Source organism: Onychomys torridus, chromosome 1 (assembly GCF_903995425.1).
Source record: "Onychomys torridus chromosome 1, mOncTor1.1, whole genome shotgun sequence".
Taxonomy (NCBI): domain Eukaryota; kingdom Metazoa; phylum Chordata; class Mammalia; order Rodentia; family Cricetidae; genus Onychomys; species Onychomys torridus.
Genome location: NC_050443.1, coordinates 79,148,410 through 79,162,109, shown reverse-complemented (window position 1 = coordinate 79,162,109; position 13,700 = coordinate 79,148,410). Strand labels below are relative to the sequence as shown.

The 13,700-nt window shown below is 44.5% G+C and overlaps 1 pseudogene; it reads right to left on the bottom strand.

The window, feature by feature from the left end:
- Positions 1–3,343: 3,343 nt before the first annotated feature.
- Positions 3,344–5,652, bottom strand: LOC118574554 (annotated as a pseudogene).
- Between the last annotated feature and the right edge of the window lie 8,048 nt (positions 5,653–13,700).

The following is a 13,700-nucleotide window of genomic DNA, read 5'->3' as shown; positions in this document are numbered from 1 at the left end:
TGTCTGATGGTTTTTTTTCTTGGCTCTCTTCAAGGGATTTATTGATTTCTTCCCATTCTTGTTTGTCTTTTCCTCGATTACTTTAAGGGAATTTTTCATTTCCTTTTTAAGGTCCTCTATCATCTTCATAAACTTCTTTTCAAGGTTGTTTTCTTCTGCTTCATCTGTGTTGGGATGTTCAGGTCTTGCTGTTGTAGGACCAGTGGGTTCTGGTGGTGCCGTATTGCCCTTTATGTTGTTGAATGTATTCTTACCCCGGTGTTTACTCATCTGTTCTTCCAACTTGTGTGGGTGGTACTTGTGCCTAAATGGTCTGCTGATGTTGCTGGAGAGGGCTGTCTACAGGGAGGATCCTGGAGTAGGTGTGGTTGGGCGGCAGAGTGGGTCTTGTGGGACAGAATCCAGTGGGTGGCAGTGGTGGTGGTGTGGCCTGCCCACAGGTCTCTCACCTGCTGGCTGGCTGCTGGAGATTGCACCAGAGAGAGCAGTGGGGTTCCACCAGAGTAGGAGGCAGAGCCCAGCTGCCTTGCTGGAGCTGAGATGGGAGTGGGAGGGACATGGGATGTGCCCTGGGGCTTAGGACCTGGAGGTTGAGGCAGTTCAGCTGGGAGATCAGTCACTCTCCTGTTCTGAGTGTTTGTGCCTAAAGGGACTGCTGATGTTTTAGGGGATTACTGGCCAAGGAGAAGATGCTGGGGTCTGTGGGTTTGGGTGGAGGAGTGAGTCTTGTGGGAACAGAGTCCAGTGGGTGGCCGTGGTGGTGGTGCAGCCTGCTTACAGGTCTCTCACCTGCTGGCCGGCTGCTGGGGACCCCCAGTATTATCTCTTTTTTAAAATTTTATTTTATTTTTAAAATTGTATGTGTATTGGTGTTTTGCCTGCATGCCTATCTGTGTGAGGGTGTTGGATCCCCTGGAACTAGACTTACAGACAGTTGTGAGCTGCCATGTGGGTGCTGAGAATTGAACCCCAGGTCCTCTGGAAGAGCAGCCACTGCTCTTAACTACTGAGCCATCTCTCCAGCCCCAGTATTACTTTCTTAATCTGAGGGTTTCAACCCTATGTGGAGTCACATAACTTAATGTGGGGGTGGCAGGAAGTGTGGCAAAGGAAACGTTTTCTGAATGTGCAATAACTTAATATTAATTCAGTATCAAAAGCATAATGAATCTCCGGTGTTTCTGGGAGTGCTTGCCTGAGTTGTATCACATGACTTCACTACAGTCTTGGCTCTGAGTACACACTGTGTGTGCTTTGCACAGGGTATGTCTTTCCTACAGTTACTTTCCTAAAGCTGTAATGAGACACCATGACCAAGCCCACTTACAGAAAGAAAGAATTTAATTGAGGATTCCGTTTCATAGGGTGAGTCCATGATCACAGTGGGAGCATTGCAACAGGCAGGCATGACACTGGAGCAGGAGCTGAGAGCATACCTTAGATCCTTGTCTGAAAGTACCATGGGTGGGTTGGGTGGGAGTGCTAACTGGAAATGGCGGCATGGACTTCCAAAACCTCCCCAGTGACACACCTCCTCCAGCAAGGCCACACCTCCTAATCCTTCCCAAACAGTTCCACAACTGGGAACCACCATTCAAATATATGAGTCTATGGAGGCGTTCTCATTCAAACCACCACAGGGCATGTGGTCACATGATGCAGTGCCACCAAGTGCTGCACGGAAACACTCCAGTTCAGATTCAAGACTATTGTCAGTTATGAATTACAGTGTTTACTGTACATGCAAATTCTGCTCATTTAGAAACATAAAGGCTTAATTATGATAAGCAATGCCTTAATATTTGACTATTGTAGCATTCAACATGTAAGTATCAAATTAAATTAAAATATCTTTGGATCATATTATGTTGTAGTTTTTTGTTTTATTCCATTTTATTTGCAACAAGGTCTCACTATGTAGCTCTGATTGGCCTGGAACTCACTATGTTAAGAACTATAGACCAGGCTGACTTGAACTCACAGAGATCCCCCTGCCTCTGCCTCCTGAATGCTGGATATAAAGACATTTGATTTTAAAATTGTTGTTTTTAAACTACTTGCTAATTTGAGTTTCATTAAAAAAATCTTCAATGAATTTGGGGTTAGGGAAAATTTGGGATTTGGACAGAGTTTCCAATAATTGCTAAGAACACCTTGAACATACCCCAGTGTTTTGCACTGCTTACTTACTCAAAGCAGCATTTCCAGCATTGATAATTAGGAAATAAAAATATTAATCAATTCTGAGTAAGTTGGAAGAGGCTCCATATCTTATAGTATCACATATTCTGATATTATCTAATTGTTTATCTAGACACAAATAATTACATTAATCTCATTTGCATGCAAATGTATCTTTGTGTCTAACAAATGGAAAAGGTATTCATATACTAAACAATTGTTTTTAATTGAATTTGTGATTTATTATTAACAAAATTTTGATTTGCATACCTAGATAGCCCATAACAGTCAAAATTTTTCCCGTGAATGCAGGTCCAGATGGACGAAGCTTCAGAGGCCTTCCTTGCTCTAGCCATGCACTATTCCTGGCCTAGAGATTGCTTAAGAGTAAAATCAGCAGCGCAGTGTGGATCACAGGGATCAGGGCAAGACAAAGCTTCTAAACCTTGCTGTAGAACAATCTTTGTACACTATAAATATGTGTTACTCTCATTGGTTAATAAAGAGCTGACTAGCCTATAGCTGGGCAGGAAGAGATTTGGTGGGAAAGCCAGACTAGGAGAATTCTGGGAAGAGAAGACAGGCAGAGTCAAGAGTCACCAACAGAGATAGAGAGAAGCAAGATGGGCATACCATACTGAGGAATGGCACCAAGCCATGTGGTAGAGTGTAAATAAGAAATATGGGTTCATTTAAAATGTAATAACTAGTTAGTAATAAGCCTGAGCTATTGGCTGAGCATTTATAATTAATATTAAGCCTCTGTGTGATTACTTGGGAATGGCTGGTGGGACAGAAACTTCTGCCTACATAATCTAGTGCACTGAATTTTGTCAGCATGCTTCTAAAAGAACTCACCACAAGGGAGGTGACATGAGAGGACTACGTAATAGAGACTGCATCATGCTAGTGAATGGGGACAGGGGAATGGTTTTTTGGTTGTTTTGTTTTTTCATATTCCCATTGTATTTTGCTCAAGGTATTTCCCTCCAAATAAGTTGAGAACTATAGTGTTGAGAAGAAAGATAACTCAAAAACTGACTGAGCACAAAAGAGGTTGGGAGGAGAGAAATGACTGAACTTGCTCTCAGGTACTGGAGAAAAAGAAAAAGAAAAAAGGAGAAGGTTGGAATCTACCAGAGGTCTTCACTCTCCCCCCTTCCTATTCTTCATCATCTTCATCTTCTTCACCTTCACCCTTATCCCCTTCTTCACCAATATTTTCCAATCCTTCTTCTCCTTCTTTTTCATCAACATCATCATAATCATCATAATCACCCCCCCCCCCCAATCATCCATATCAGGAACCAAGAGGCCTGGCCAAACATCATCTTTGATGATCTCTCTTTTTTTGTTTGTTTGTTTGTTTTTTGTTTTTTGTTTGTTTTTTTGAGACAGGGTTTCTCTGTGTAGCTTGGGAGCTGGTCCTAGAACTTGCTCTGTAGCCCAGGCTGAACTCACAGAGATCCACCTGCCTCCCAAGTGTTGGGATTAAAGGCAGCCACCACCACCGCCCAGATGATAATCTCTCTTAATTCATCCTCACCTGCATAGAATGATCAGTCAATCAGATAAAGAAGCCTTCTGGTTCTTTATGGTATCTCTTCCTGCTTGCCTTATTCTGTGTTGAACTTGAGTGTTTTGTCAAATGCTTTCCAGATTTCCATCTGCACCTGGTGGACTTTGAAGATGGAGAATTGCTCTCATGCAGATGAAATCCTTTGGAGAGAACCTTCTTTTCTTCTTCTTTTTTTTTTTCATTTTCATTTATTTACTTTTCTATCATCAGCTTGATAACAGTATAAATCCTTATCCTAATAGTGAAATGTTTCAGTGAGGCTTGCCCAGTAATTGAGTAAAACCAAAACTTATTATAAGCCACAGTTATCCTAGGGTCCCCCCCTGCTATCTAGCCTCTCTGGTTCTGTAGGTTGCAGTCTGATTGTTCTTTGCTTTATATCTAGTATCCACTTATGAGTGAGTACATACCATGTTTGTCTTTCTGGGTTTGGGTTTCCTCACTCAGGATGATATTTTCTAGTTCCATCCATTTACCTGCAAATTTCATGCTGTCATTGTTTTTCTCTGCTGAGTAGTATTCCATTGTGTACCACATTTTCTTAATCCATTCTTCAGTTGAGGGGCATCTAGATTGTTTCAAGGTTCTGGCTATTACAAATAGTGCTGCTATGAACATAGTTGAGCATGTATCTTTGTAGTATGATTGAGCATTCATGGGTATATGCACAAAAGTGGTATGGCTGAATCTTGAGGTAGATCGATTATCGTTTTCTGAGAAACCGCAATACTGATTTCCACAGTAGCTGTACAAGTTTGCACTCCCACCAACAGTGGAGGAGTGTTCCCTTTGCTCTGCATCCTCTCCAACATAGACTGTCATTAATGTTTTTAATCATAGCCATTCTGACAGGTGTAACGTGGTATCTCAGAGTCGTTTTGATTTGTATTTTTCTGATGATTAAGGATGTTGAGCATTTCTTTAAATGTCTTTCAGCCATTTGTGATTCTTCTTTTGAGAATTCTATTTTGCTCTTTAGCCCATTTTTAATTGGATTGTTCAGTATTTTGATGTCTAGTTTTTTGAGTTCTTTATATACTTTGGAGATCAGTCCTCTGTCAGATGTGGGGTTGGTGAAGGTCTTTTCCCATTCTGTAGGCTGTCTTTTTGTCTTATTGACCATGTCTTTTGCCCTACAAAAGCTTCTCAGTTTCAAGAAGTCCCATTTATTAATTGTGCTCAGGGTCTGTGCTGCTGGTGTTATATTTAGGAAGTAATCTCCTGTGTCAATGCAAGAACTTTATTTTCAAAATAAGAATTTTCATCAAAATACAAATCTACTGTGTAACCTGATTTTATGTCCTCACATTCTGTCATGTCAAGTCTGGTTAGATAATTTGGCACCTCTTGTCTTCCTCCCTAAGCAGTGCAGACACTTGTGGATGATGTTATTGAAAGATATTATTCCAAAATGTTGGATTTTGATGATTAATTCTTACCTATTTTGAAAAAAAATGGTTGGTGGAGATTGTTATATTTGTTACACTTTCAAAATTCTTTCACTGGCTTGTTCTTTAAATCTGTCTATTTCATTTTCTACTTCAACATGTCCAGTTGCTTCTTGCTTCAATTGGCTGCCAGTCTCAGGATGAGAACTGGTCTGGATTTCTTGGGCCTAGTCATAAGCACAGATTGCTGTTTCGAGGCCGTGCCATGAGGAAGTGCACAGATGCCACAGGCCAGAGCCCTGATGCTCACAGTGATAGGAAACTTGTAGGACTCATGATTCTGGTGTCTACAGTTGCTAATTTCGGTGATGTAAGTAGTCCTGACTGTGATCAATTCAGGTTCCTAACAGTTCACCGAGCAGTTGAGAGAAGAAACACAACGGAACACATTACTGTGTATTTCTCCCATACAATTACAATAGGCATTGATAACCTTAAGCGCATTGTTGCAAAGACAACTAGAAACTGATGTGTTTGAGTATTTATCATCTGTTTTATTTTTTTATTATTTTAACTTTGTTTTTTTGAGAAGGTCTTCTGTAGTTGAGAGTGGTCTTGAACTCCTTATAAAGCTGAGAATGACCTTGAACTTCTAATCCTGACTCCTGCTGCCACCACGCCTGGTTTATGTAGCACTGAAGACTTGGAACTCGGCATCACGCAGGCTAGGCAAACACTCTACCAACTGAGTCACGTCCCCAGCCCTCATTACCTCTGTTTTAAACACAATTTATGTGATCATAAGTTCATGTAATTTAACTTTGCCAATAACTGTGCTTAATAACCAGCCTGCAAAAATGTCTAGATATTTTACCATTGGCTCTATTTAGCTGGCTGTAAGTACAGTCTGTTCCCATATTTATGGATTTAGCAGCCACAGATTGAACCAACTAAGGACCTAAGTTACTAAAAATGACTTTACTGAACACGTGTATGTGGTGATAATTTAATTGTGCTGAAATGTGATTTTATTTGTATGTTAATAAAAAAGTTTGCCTGGAGATCAGAGGTCATTAGCAAGGCAGGAATAGAAGTCAGGTGGTGGTAGCCCACGCCCTTAATCTGATCACATGGCAAGCAGAGTCTCTGTGTGGTCAAGGACACAGCCAAGCATGATGAGCCTTGCGTCTTTAATCCCAGTACCAATCATAGAGACCAGGAGGTTTGTATAGACAGGCAGAGACGAGGAAGTCATGTGGCTGGGCTTACAGCCAATGAGAAGGCAGAACAGGAAAGCAATAAAACACAAGATACACAGGAAGACACTCTCTCTCGGGAAGGACAACAGCGAGTGGTAAGATAAAGGTAGTCATGGCTCTTGCTCTGATCTCTTTGGCTCTGTGTTTCTTATTGAATAAGACCATTTAGAAATTCGTCTACATGTGTAGGCTTTTTGTTGTCCTAATTCCTAAACACAACTGTACATCAATTATAAAGTATTTGCACCTTAGTGGGTGTAGGTAATCTAGAGATTTTTAAAGTATTGAAACAAGAGAGTATGTGCCAGTTGTTTGCAAATACTACATCATTTTATATAGGGGACTTGAGCAGCCACGAATTTTGCAGGGTCCTGGAATCAATGGTGCTAGACAGTGATGGACAACTATTGTCTACTACCTTTCCTTGATTTTTTCCCTAAGGGAAGAAAAGAAATTGACACTTTAAAGTCAGAACCAATTCATAGACAATGGAAAGATAAATATTACTCACGGCGGTTGTCAACATTAATGGGCCAAGTGAACAATGCTCACCTACACCATCCCTCAGCCTAGCTACTCATCTATGTGGCAAATTTATTTAAGATCGCTTAAACTTGAGATGACTCTTCTTCTAAAAAAGATGGGTTTAGTTTATGTGTAGGGTGTTTTGCCTGTGTGTCAGTGTGCTGCAGCATTGGTGTCTGGTGGCTGAGGAGGCCAGAAGAGGACGCTGGATCCACTGGGGTTACTGACAACTGTGAGTGGCCAGTGTGTGTTGGAAACTGAACCTGGGTATTGGTGAAATTATCAAGGCCACTCCACGTAGTTAAAAGGGAGGTTTATTTTGTGGGGTAACTTATAAATGAAGGGATAGGTTGTAGGGTCTGGGAAAGGTATGGCGCAGTCCGGCGGTGTTCTCTGGAAGAACTCTGCTCAGTCTACCTCCAGCGTCCAGCGTCCCGGAACCAAGAGAAGCCTCTCCTCTCGATCCTGGGTCTTCAGCATCCTCCCTCCATCCCGCCTTGTGGGCGTGACCATTACCAAAGCCTTAATGGGGGTTGGAACTTCCAGGCCAAGGCTGGGATGACTACCCACTACACCTGGGTCCTTTTCAAAACAGCCAGTGTTCTTTGTTGGCAGAAGTTCTGTCCTGAAAGTAACCACACAGAGGCTTAATATTAATTACAAATGCTCAGCTAATAACCAATAGCTTGTTACTAGCTAACTCTTACATTTAAATAAACCCGCATTTCTTATCTATGGTTTGCCACGTGGCTTGGTACCTTTTTCAGTACCACGCCCATCTTGCTTCTCTCTGTGTCTGCTGGCAACTCCCCAGCTCCGCCCTTCTTCCTCCCAGCATTCTCAGTTTGGCTCTCCCACCTTACTTTATCCTGTTCAGCTATCAGCCAGTCAGCTTCTTTATTAAACCACTCACAGCGACATATATTCACACAGTGTAAAGGAATATCCGCAGTTCTTAACTGCTGAGCCTTCTCTCCAGCCTCAACTGCCATTCTTAATGCAGTGCAGTTTGTAGTCTGGAGACCACAGCCTCAGTGTCTTCCCCCAGCAGTAAAATGATGGCGTAGAGTCTCCTCATATTTGTGTTGTCATACCACAGTTGTCGTAAGGATCAAAAGGCATCTCAAAGGTCGAAGCACACCAGCTTCAGAGCCATGCCACCTAGCTGCCACTTGACCTCCTTCCCTCATCTGCAGTCATTGTCCCCTGGTGCCATCCCCTGGTTGAGAGCTAGCCCAGCAAGACTTTCCTATGGAGTCCCTCCTGCTGCCCCTTAACCAAGCAGCCCAGGGTGAACTCCACCTGCACAGGTGAGGCCCCACCACTCTGCATGTGACAGGAGCAGCCGGTTGCCAGAGCCCTGTCTTTTCACCAGAAGGTGAGCACGCTCACGCTGACCCAGACCCCAGCAGCCCAGGCAGCCTGTGCTTCCAGACCTCATGCTGATTGAGCTCCTGAACTAACAAGACTTTGAGAAGAGAACCAGCTCTGCCCACACCACAGCACCCAGGCTCTGCAGTGAATGGGCAGACTCAAGGGCCTGGCTCCATCCACACCTTGCTGGGGCACTGTGGGTAAACACAGCCTTCCTTGCTTTGAACTTTGGCTTTCTGAGCTTCTCTTGTACAGCTACCAGAGTCTCTCAGAGAGACCTGGAGAGGGTAAGAAAGGAGAGGAGATGGCGGGCCACACCCCACTCTGGTAGAGAATCTGATTTCCAGGTTAAGACTGGGGTCCCTGTCCCCCTGTGTTGTCACCTCCTCACCCCAGTGATCAGTGGGAGGAGCCAACGACCGGAAGCAGCCTTCCCTGGGGCTCTCAGGAACAGAACAGTGACTCTCCACCAATATGCTTCCGGCTCAACTTCTCCCTTCCAATTCTAACTCGATGCTCCTTTCTCCCGAGGGCACAGTGCTTTAGTAAGGGGAGAGTGCTTCCTTTCTTCCTTTTTCCAAAAACTGTTCTGTGCATGGAATGCATGGCTTAGGTGTAACTCACTGGCATCCCCTGAACCTGCTCATTTTACGTCATCCTATCTACCTCCACTATCTCAGCCTCCCCCTCCATCTATCCCCAGAGCTCAGGCCATCTTCAGCCCATACTTGGACTTTCCCACAGCCTGTCCCCAGGTCTCCTGGCCCTTGTCTAGATGTATTTTCCTCATGCTTGCTGTAGGAGCTGTGCTGGCCATTTCGACTGCAAACCGGATGTCATCACCTTCCTGCTTGAACTGTTTCTGACCATCCTGTCAGTCACAGGATTACAATGTCAAACTTTCACATTGGATTCACTTCAACTCCTTTCTGTTATTGCCACCTACCCGACAGCTTTACCAATCATGCTCCTTCACAGAGTGGCCACACATTTTTCTACCTTTGTGTACACATTTTCCTCCTGCTTCTAAATCTCGGCCTTGAGCATAGCAGGCCAGTACTTTCTGATTGAGTTTCATACCTACTCTTGCTTTGCCAAATTGTCCAAGCTAGCTTCAGTGATCTTCTTGCCTCAGCCTCCCAGGATTATTATATTATGTGCTTTCATGCTGGAATGTCTCATGACCTGAACTTTTGCTTTTCTTTTCTGTGTGCATGTATGTATGCATGTGTGGGTGCTGTATATATACTTGCATGCTGGCACAAATGGCCCCAGACATAATTGTTGGCTTAGAGGAGGTAATACTGCTTTATCATTCTTCACTTTTTTTCCTTTCTTGAAACAAGGTCTACATTAAATCTGGAATCCAGGCTCATAGCTAGCAAGCCCAGGCAATGCTCTTTTCCCTACCTACCACAGTACTAGGGTTATGGCTCCTCAGGATCAGAGTTATGGACAATTGTGAGCCCACCATGTGGATGCTGAGAACCAAACCCATGTATGCCCTCTGCAAGAACAAGTTGTTAAGTGTTCTCAACCACTGAGCCATCTCTCTAGATCCCACACCCAGGTTTTAATGTAGGTGCTGGGGATTCAAACTCATGTCTTTATGCGTGCACAGCAAGTGCTCTTGCCCCCAAAACCATCTATCCAGTTCAGCATGACCTTAAACCTTCAACCCCTCAATGCAAGGGTTACATTGATTCAAGCCTTTTGGGAATTGGACACAGTACTCTAACCCCTGAGCTACATCTCTAGTCCTCTTCTTATTTATTTGTTTGTCTGTCTGTCTATCTATCTATCTATCTATCTATCTATCTTATTTATTTATGCTTTCCCTGATTCTCTCAGGGTAAGTGTTGGTCTTTTTATTTTTTATTTTGTAGTGCTGTGGATCAAACAACAGACCTGGTACATGCTAGGTAAGGACTCTAGTGAATTTCCCCTCTTCATGAGGGGTTTTTAATATTTGTGTATTCTCCCTGTACTGTGAGGAAGATGCTTACTTCTCTCTTTTAGCACTTATCAAAACCTCTGATACACAAAGGCATCGGACAAATGTGGCTGACTGAATGAGCAAGGACAGGAGGGAGTCCACGAGACCTTGGTCCTTCATCCAGTGCTTGAAGAAACCAACGGCCTCAGCCTTACTCTCTAAGAAACATGAGTTCAGTGTTGTAGCGTTCTCCAGGCTGTGCAAGGCCTTGGGTTTGACCTCAGCACTCACTACAAAATCAGCAGCAGAAAGAAAAAAAAGTATAGGAAGAAAATCCAGGCACTTTGGCAGGAAGAATGCTGAAGAGGGTTGTTCCTGAATCATTTAACATCCTTTTCTAAAAGGAGACGAGAAAGGCTGGGAAGATGGTTCAGTCAGTGATGTACTTGTGCAAATCTGAGGACCTTAGTTCAGATCCCAACACTTACATAAAAAGCAGGCATGCAGGGAAACTCCCAGGAATCCACAAGGATGACCCCTGCTAAGACTCCTAGCAATACTGGAGAGTGCCTGAACTGGCATCTCCTGTAATCAAATTGGTGACTACCTTAATTTTCATCAGAAAGCCTTCATCCAGCGATGGAAACAGATGCAGAGATCCACAGCCAAGCACCGGGCCAAGCTCTGGGAGTCCCGTTAAAGAGAGGGAGGGAGGATTGTATGAGGTGTGTGTGTGTGATTGTATGAGGTGTGTGTGTGTGTGTGTGTGTGTGTGTGTGTGTGTGTGTGTGTGCCAAGGTCATCAAAAGGGAACTCACAGAAATGACTAACCTAGGCTCTTAGGAACTCACAGAATCTGGATCACAGCTAGGGAGCCTGCTTGGGACTGACCTAGGCCCTCTACATATGTGTGACAGTTATGTAGCTTGGTCTGTTTGTGGGGCTCCTAGCAGTGGGGTCAATGCTAACGCTTGAGCTGGCCTTTGAGAACCGATTCCTCATACTGGGCTGCCTTGCCCAGCCTCAATACGAAGGGAGGACCTGAGTCCTCCCTCACCTTGCTATGCCCTGTTTTGTTGACATCCATGGGAGGCCTGCCCCTTTCTGAACAGAAAAAGAGGAGGAGTGGATGGGATGGGGGCTGGGAAATAGGGGAGTGGGGGAACAGGAGGAGAGGAGGGAGGGGAAACTGTGGTCAAGATGTAAAATAAGTGGAAAACTTTAATTAAAACAAAACCAGACATGGCAGCAAGCATGTGCAACTCCATCTCTGAGGAGGCAGAGAAAGGTGGATCCCTGTGCTCATTGGTCAGCCTGCTTAGCCCACGAGTAAACTACAGTTTCAGTGAGACTCTGATTCAAAAGGTAAGTGGAGAACAGTTAATGAAGCCACTCAGTGTTGGCCTCTGACTTCTGGGTGCACACACACGGGCGATTCGGATTCTTAACGTGGCTTCTCAGAATGAGCAGTGGAGAGGAGCAGCACAGGGGAATGGACCTTTGGTTCTGGCCCCCTCCGCCCGCACTCAGGGATGTTAGGAAAGAGTTTGTTCACAGGCTTCTGTCAATGGGTCTGTTAATAGGTAGGGTGCCAGAGGGTGGTGCCATGTAATTTGAGTCATTACAACAGATGGTGGCCCACACTGTGTCCATCTGAATGTGGGACTCAAGGCTCCTTAGGGTCATCATCTGTGAAGTTAACTCAGAGTCTTAATGTTCTCCTTGATGAAGAGTTGTCATTGCCTTTGGAATCTAGTCCAGCCTCTTGGAGACTGTTTGCAAGCCCTTCTGAGCTAGCTGTCCCTGCCCTCCCGAACTTCCTCTCTTCCTTGTACTGGAGGCACCTGGCCTTTTTCTGCCCCTCGGACACATCACATTCTCAGCTTCTCAAGGCCTCTGTTTTGTGTCTTTCCTGGTTGGAATTATTTCCCCCAGGCTTTCCCCAGAGCAGGCTTGACATGTGCGCAAATGTCACATTCAACGGTCTTCCAGGTCCAACTCCATTTTCTACCAGATGGCCTTTGCAATTTTCTCTTTACTTTTTTTTTCTTTTTAAGACAGGATCTTATGTACCTCAGTCTGCCCCTCCCCCCCCCAAACTTGCTAGGTGGTAGAGGATGACTTTGAACTTCTGTACCTCCTTCCTCTACCTCCAGAGTACTGGGATTACAGGCCACCCACCACATCTGGTTAATATAGTACTGGGGATTGAATGCAGGGCCTCGGGAGTGCTGAAAAAAGACTATCATCTGAGCTACATCCTGCACCCTCTGTGTCACTTCTGTGTGTGTGTGTGTGTGTGTGTGTGTGTGTGTGTGTGAAGGCCCCGTGTTGAGGTCTGGTGTCTTCCGTTATTTTCCACCATGTGTATTGACACAGGGTCTCTCACTGGACCTAGAAGCATTTCGTCTAATCTAGCTAGCCAGCTTGCTCTGGGGAGTCGCCGTCTTTGCTTCCTGTGGTGGTGATACAGGAGGGCTGCCACACTCGCTTTTGCCTGGATCTGAACTACAGTCCTCACTCTCAAACTGCAGATGCTTTACCAACCAAGTCACCACCCCGACCCTAGTCTTCTCTTTACCATATTCTTTTTGAAGATATACTTTCATTATTTTTTTAGCATTTCATACAATGTATTTGGATCATATTCACCCCCAACTCCTCCTCTTAACTCTTCCCAGATCCACCCCTACCTCTGCCCCCTCCAACTTCATGTTCTCCTTTTTCCTCCTTCTCCACCCCTAATCCAGCTACTCAGAATCTGTCCTTTTCTCCCTGTACAGCGAATCTTTGTGTCTCTAAATGTTGGCTTCCTCTACTGTGCCTTCCATTTGGGACTCCTTTCTTCTTTAATGAGTTCAGATTCTTCCTTTGGATCCGATTCCGTGCAGGCAGGTCTAGGAGTGGCTTCCTTCTCTGCCCTCCCATGTGTTTTCCCTCTGCCACTGTTCGGCTCCTTGCCTGGATTAGCTATGGGTTCACAGATCTGTCTCTCTCATCCTTGCTGAGCTCTGTGAGGGCAGACATGGTGTGTTTTCATCTCGTGCACTCAGGAATGGTGGCTGGATCTGCCACATGGCAGTTTCATGGTGCTTGATGAAATCCTCCAAATCACATATGGCACAGGCAGTCTGCAAAACTGCATTGTAGGTGTTGGGGATGTTCATTGTTGGTCAAAACACAATCCCCAGCCTCATGTTTTTATAACTTAATTGAGAACTAGTCTTTTCATGAAAAACATGAAAACCCAGTGTTAGCCAGGCATAATGAATGGTATGTGCCTTTAATCCCAGCAGTCACAAGGCAGAGGCCAGGGGAATCTCTGTGAATGGGAGACCAGCCTGTTCTACATAGTGAGTTCCAGGCCAGCCAGAGCTATATAGAGACCCTGCCTCACAGGAGAAAGCCTAGCAGGGCAGAGCATGGGTAGAACTGGACTTGTCAGCACACTGGTTTCT